The sequence below is a fragment of the Peromyscus eremicus genome, chromosome 1 (assembly GCF_949786415.1).
Source record: "Peromyscus eremicus chromosome 1, PerEre_H2_v1, whole genome shotgun sequence".
NCBI lineage: Eukaryota > Metazoa > Chordata > Mammalia > Rodentia > Cricetidae > Peromyscus > Peromyscus eremicus.
Window position 1 is genome coordinate 7,471,387 of NC_081416.1, and position 6,970 is coordinate 7,478,356.

The 6,970-nt window shown below is 41.6% G+C and overlaps 1 long non-coding RNA gene across 2 annotated transcripts in view; it reads right to left on the minus strand.

Moving 5' to 3' along the window:
* The window catches only part of LOC131905585 (uncharacterized), a 17,621-nt gene extending 11,410 nt beyond the window's left edge, over window positions 1–6,211 (minus strand). Inside the window, exon 1 of one of the 2 annotated variants that reach the window (XR_009377994.1) lies at window positions 5,899–6,211. This is a non-coding gene — a long non-coding RNA (uncharacterized LOC131905585). Of the gene's footprint in view, window positions 1–5,837 lie in introns of both variants that reach the window. The other variant, XR_009377993.1, reaches the window with a different exon arrangement.
* Window positions 6,212–6,970: the final 759 nt, after the last annotated feature.

Here is a 6,970-nt window from a genome sequence, read left to right on the forward strand (position 1 = left end):
GGAGCCTTGAGAGGCCACACTTAGTTTGAACCAGAACTTGCTTCAAAGAGGATAGTGTTACTCTGGGGAACTCAATGAACAAGGAGCCCATCTTGCTCACAGCCCTGCTCATAATGAGCCAGCTGCTTGCAGAGTACCTCTGGGCTCCTCTAACTGCAGAGACTTCCTTAAATATCTCCAGCCATCCCAATGAATCCCTGCTCCTTTGACTTGGCTTATTGGGAAAGGCAAACAACAAAAGAATCCCACCCCCAAAGAAACCACCATCTTACAGGTGCTTCTATAAAGCCCTGTACTCCACAGTTCAGAACAGCTAAGACATAGAATCAACCACATACCATCGATGGAAGAGTGGAATTTTAAAAATGTTCTGTACATACACAATGAAGTGTTATTCAGACACAAAAAGAATGAAATCTTGGCATTTGCGGAAATGTGAACAAGCCTGAAGGACATGTTGTTGAGTTAAACAAGTCAAGAACAGAAAGACAAATGCCACCTAATCCTTAAAAAGTTGAGCTCACAAAAGCAGGAAATAAAAACTGATTTATCAGAGCCTGGGAGCGCTATGGAGGATGCATAGGGGTAAGAAGTTGTTTAACATATACAGGAGGGTGCAGTGGACTCAAGAATAATTTCTAATGTTCTATAGTACATTATAGGAGCCCTGGGCAACAACTGACACTGTATTTCACAAAAGCTACTAGAGAGTATTTTGAATATCCTACACAGAAAGAGATGATAAATGTTTGAGGTAAGGAATGTGCAAGCTACTCTAATGTCATTATATGCTGCAAGTATTAGAATATTTTAAAGGATTCCATGAAAATGTGCAACTATTCTGTGTCACTTAAGCATATATACATGCATAAACACACATATGTATATACATAAACTTGCATATATATTTATGTAAGAGAGAATCCTGCTTGCAAATGAAAATGAAATTGACACACACAAAAAAAACCCACACAAATATTTAAGACAAATATTTCACAAAAACAAAAAACAAAAAAAAAAACCTCCATCACTTTGATGACTGGAAGACACTGGCATATGTCACATCCCTGTAATACCATGCTCTTCTCAGTGAAAAGCAGTGAGACACGATGTATACAGCTATGTGGGTGAACCCTGGGTGCACAACACAAGTGAAGAAATGAATGGGGAAGAACTGCAGGAAGCCTGAGGTAGGGACCCTCTGGGCAAACAGATGCTCAGAGAGACGACTGGTCTCTGGAAAATTCAAAGATTAAACCTGTATTAGTTCTTATCTCAAAACTAGGACAAAATAACTGATGGAAGCAACTTAAGGAAGGTTTGTTTCGGCTTACAGGAAGTCTGATGGTGAGAGCAGGAAATGCTTTATCCTACAGTCAGGAAGCAGAACATGATGACTGATTTCACTCAGCTTTATTTTCATTCCATCGAGGAGCCCAAGCCACAAAATGGCATTGCTCACATTTAGGGCAAGTCTTCCCGTCTCAATTAACCTAGTCTAGGTAAGATCTCACTGACATAACCAGAGATTTGTCTCTTTGGAGATTCTAGTTGCATATATTTATGGAGTCCTTCAAATATTTTAATACTTGCATATAATGTGTAATAATCATAGTAGAGTAACTGGCATGTTCCTTACCATCAAGTTGATTGTTAAGATTAACCATCACAGAGCCAGATGTGCAGCCGAAAGGGACAGAAGAAGACAATATTCTAAGCCAGTCAAAGAGTGCGGCAGTGCCTGGCCATGTGCCCCTGCCTCCCTGACCCCTGAGGGGCAGAACATGTGGATAGAAGAGGCAGTAGGTGACAGCAGCTGCCTGGATTGCACTCTACACTCTTAACCTCATATTGATCTAGCTGACAAGCCCAGAACTAGAGCTTTGCCTTGACTACAAACTGTGACTTACCCTGGTCAGTAACTAACACCCTTAAAATCTGCTGAATAATCAAGATCACTGACTCTGTTTTTATTTGGAGTCATTTGAGTTCAACTTCAGCACAGAAAATGGAGATGGAAAGAGACCTTCATGGTAACTTATTGCTTAAATTATATCAGAAATTATGAGGAGTGATTCAACCATTTCAGGAAAAAAAGGCTAAGGGAGACCTTGGCCATAGCCCAATGTGCCCCCTGCCCTTGGTCTGTGTTTAGAAAATCCTCCTCCAAAAGGAAATTTTGTTCTTGGCATCATTAGATTGTGCCAGTCTCCAGGCTTGGCTTCAGCTCAGCACTTTCCAGACATGAGGCCCCCAAGTGGAAACTGACCATACCTTCTTCCAGAGCGGCCAATGTAGTCCAGTCAGGGCAGTTTTTATCATACATCAACCATGGGTGGGTGCTGAGGCAAACACAGTCAGTGGGACACAAACTCCCAGCTGTAGAACTTCCTTCCTTAGAACCACTCAGGGCACAGCTTAAGAATTCAGCCTGTTGGACCCCATCTGCGTTTGTATGTCCTGTAAGTCCAAGGTCTACATCCAAGAACCTCCCACCCTGTCATTTTTATGTGAACAGCTCTCAAGTTACACACATAAATCTTCATGAACTGTGCTTCTTCAAGCTAGTGGGTCACTTCCAAGGAAGGTCAGGGTTAGGGTTAGGGTTAAAGACCACCAAGCCCCATCAGCATAGAAGAAGATTTCTAACAAACCAGAGGACCCGACATAAAGCAAACAAGCAGACACCCCTCCGTTCTCATTTCCACCAACTTCAAACATTCAAATCCCCAGGCTCATCTCTCTGAGAAAGATGTCCTGTGATATGGGAAAGGTCAGTCTCTGGGCCTGCAGTTAAGAAAATATTTGCAGTAGGAACATGATGACCAACAGAGAGGCCAAATGGGAGCCCCAAAGGGCAGATCTGCAGTTTACCAGGTGCCACTGTTGGTCCACTGCCGTGTGGAGAGCCTCTTGGGTTTTGGCTTTAAAAGAGGGAAGTCCCCAAGAGGCCCTTGTAATTGTGGGGACAACTGTAGGTGCTGTGGGATGGTCTGTATGTCAAGTGTGTTGCTGATTGGTCAGTAAATAAATCACTGATTGGCCATTGGCTAGGCAGGAAGTATAGGTGAGACAAGGAGAAGAATTCTGGGAAGTGGAAGGCTGAGAGGGAGACACTGCCAGCTGCCACCATGACAAGCCACATGTGAAGATCCCGGTAAGCCACGAACCATGTGTCAAGGTATAGATTAATGGAAATGGATTAATTTAAGCTATAAGAACAGTTAGCAAGAAGCCTGCCACGGCCATACAGTTTGTAACTAATATAAGTCTCTGTGTTTACTTGGTTGGGTCTGGGTGGCTGTGGGACTGGCAGGTGAGAGAGATTTGTCCTGACTGTGGGCCAGGCAAGAAAACTCTAGCAACAAATGGCGTCCAACGTGGTGGCAAGAGTTTCCACCTAAAAACTGAGAAAAAAGATTCTAAAACAGAGCTAAAAACAGTTACTAATTGTCTCTCTCAAATGAGCGGCAGCTGCCAGTTTGAGCTACCGGCGGGTTCCTAGAGTTCGTGCATGCTCGACCTGCAGTATGGTAGGAATGAGGCCTCTGCAAGTGGCACATTAAGCTGTGTGGTGGATTTAGCCTTTGCTAGTACAAAAAAAAAAGAGGTTTCTGGGCTACACGCTGCTTTGATAGAAGCATAGACCCACTATTTCTGAGAGTTGATGGCTCCCAGAGCTGGCGGAAAACTTACGACCGCCATGTTGGGAAGCTGAAGTGGGCGGAGCCAGCAGCCACAGCGCCAGCACCCTTTCAGGCTTAGAAGGCTGCAGTTTAAAGCAATAGGCTCAAGCTAATATAAAAAAATAAGCCACGTAAAGATGGCTACCACACAGAGAATCTGGATTATGTTCTCTTTCATATTCGTAACTGAAGAAAAACATTTGATTACAAAAGCTGTTGAGTTATGCCAAAATGTATATTTTAAAGGTACCTTGACTTCAAAATTTGGATGTAAGGATATGTTGCTTTGGAAAGGAGGCTCTGCTTTTGTTTCCACAGAAAGCCAGAGGCTATGGATTTGTTCCAGATTAAGATACATCAGGTTTGACCAGCCAAGACCACCTGAAAGGTCTCCGATGACACCATGGCCCAGATGATTCAACATCCAGAACCATTTCAAGGGAACTGGCTCAGATGATACACCCTCATAGACTATTCCATAATCCCAAAATATTCTTTGTGTCCCCATAAGATACAGCGCCCCCCTCCAGCAGGAAGTAGTAAGAAAAGCTACGCCCAAATTCCCAAATATATCAAGCTGACTTTGGAGATATGCAAAGGTTAAAACCTTCCTTTTTAAGAAAAAAAAAAGGGGAAGTGCTGTGGGATGGTCTGTATGTCAAGTGTGTTGCTGATTGGTCAGTAAATAAATCACTGATTGGCCATTGGCTAGGCAGGAAGTATAGGCGGGACAAGGAGAAGAATTCTGGGAAGTGGAAGGCTGAGAGGGAGACACTGCCAGCCGCCACCATGACAAGCCACATGTGAAGATCCCGGTAAGCCACGAGCCATGTGGCAAGGTATAGATTAATGGAAATGGATTAATTTAAGCTATAAGAACAGTTAGCAAGAAGCCTGCCACGGCCATACAGTTTGTAACTAATATAAGTCTCTGTGTTTACTTGGTTGGGTCTAAGTGGCTGTGGGACTGGCGGGTGAGAGAGATTTGTCCTGACTGTGGGCCAGGCAAGAAAACTCTAGCTACATGTAGGAGTCCTCTACAGGCTCTGAGTAAGGCAAAGAGGCTAAAATAAATGCCACATGGCTCCTAAAAATACCAGCCACCATCTTCTAAGGTTCTGTCAACTCACTGGGGCATGCAGTTCTCTCATTCTCTGCTTTGAGAGCTCTCTAACAACTATCCCATAAAAATGGCAGAAAACATGGTTTTCTTCATGGGAGCTGACCTAACAGATCTCAACACAATGTAAAGAAGGGAAAAGACAAGAGGAAAATCCTCGTGGCCATTGAAACCAAGGGACACATGGCAATCTTGTAGGTTTTGTCTGATCAACAGAATTTTTAGCATTTAGGTTTTGTTTTTGAATGCTCTGAGAACATAGACATAACTATAACCCAGTGTCAGCCATCAAGCAAATCTGCCATGACCAGTGAGTCCCAACTTCAGTAGCACAGGGGAATTGTTGGGAAACTTTAAAAATATTGACAATGGAATCCCATCTCCAGAGCACCTGATGTAATGAACCTAGGATGTCCATCATTATATCAGGGAAACTTTCTCGTTATCTCATTCAGTTCATGTAATTTTGTAAGTTAAGCACCCTTAAATGCCGGGGGTGTGTGGGGGGAACAGTATCTAAATAATGAAGAGAGTTGTCTCAAGTTACTCATCTACTATACAAGGAACATAGAAATAACTCAAATGAGTCTGTTCCAAATATATGTCCACTATTAAAACATTTAAACTTTTGTGTAGTATGGAGATATTTAAATACCCTGATTGGAGACACTGAAGAAAAGAAGAGATTGGAGGCTAGGAATAAGAAAAGGGGGTATGAAAAACACAGACGTTTGAGGAATAAATGAAAAGAAATGACAAGGATCAGTAAAATGATTCAGACTCTGTACTAGTCTTTCAGCAGTTTCCATGAGAGCAGAAATATGACCAAGATCTTTTTGTGGAAGTTTGATTCTCGTATTCTAAAAGACTCTTAAATATCTTTGCTTTTCACCAGCTGTCCCCACTAACATTTTATAAAATCTATTTTCACTTAACTTGTATATGGTTACCATCAGAAATAAACTACACAGCTCAACAAATAGAGAGCTCTCCAAATAAATAAGGAATTCAGAGGTCAGATAGAGCCATACCTGCACAATCAATGGTGTCTTAGCCCTTCCCTTACTCAAGGATGTCTGATAGTTGCCCTACCTGGAGTCTTGGGTTCGTGTTCCATATAGAAAGAAGATAGACATAAAGAAGGAATGGGGACATGTACTTCAAGAGAAACAAAACTTGACCAAAAATCCTAAGCATGTTTCAATTTATATCTCATTGGTCACATTTGTATATCGGAACCTGTGACATCCTTAACTACAAAGGAGTCCAGACATGTCTTTCAGAAACTGAACCTTTCCTTGGAGGGGTGAGAGGTTCTGAGGTTTGGTTTGTAGAGTCCATTTTCCAAGGAATATTCTTCCTTCTACTTCCCTTCCTGTTCCTGTTCCCTTCCACCCAGTCATTGTCTCACATGGTGACCAGTTAAAATTCTGAGAACATGATTGTGAACTCATTCTGAAAATCTACTGCATTCCACATCTCAACTAGAATGTCCCATCCATGATTTTCATGGCATCTCCAGACTTGCCCCAGTTTCTTGCTGTGTGACTTCTAGGAGAGAGCTAATAAATGGCCACAGATTACAAAATCCACATGGAGAACTAGACTTCTAAACATCACATCCATGAATGATTTCTGAAACAAAGCAAAATAAACTTACAAATAACTTGTCAAAATTGTGACAGAAAAGTATCTTGAATGTTCCAAATAAGTGGTAATGAAGTAAACTAATCACCCTTTGGGGATATGTAAAATGTTTGACATACTCTTTAGTGTGTACTTGTCAATGGATTTTAATAACTTAGAATATGAGATAATTCCTAAATGTATCTTTGATTTCTTACATTTCCCAGATCCTCTAATCAATTCAGGATCTTATTCTTCTAAACAATTTCCTTTCCACATCCTGGAAAGTTTTGGCTCATAAATGGTCTCCTAAGAACTGGGATGAAGGTCAAATGGTAGCACTATAAGAAGATACCCAAGCCAGACATGACTTACAACATCAATGATCCAAAAAAACAGATTTATCAAAGTGTGTTACTTACAACAAAATTTACAACTTCAATTATAAAGCATTGATAACTGTCTGAAGTTGTATTTGCCACAGTCAAGACCATCCCACTGCCTCCTAAGAAGCTCCTCATGTCCATTTATAATCAGT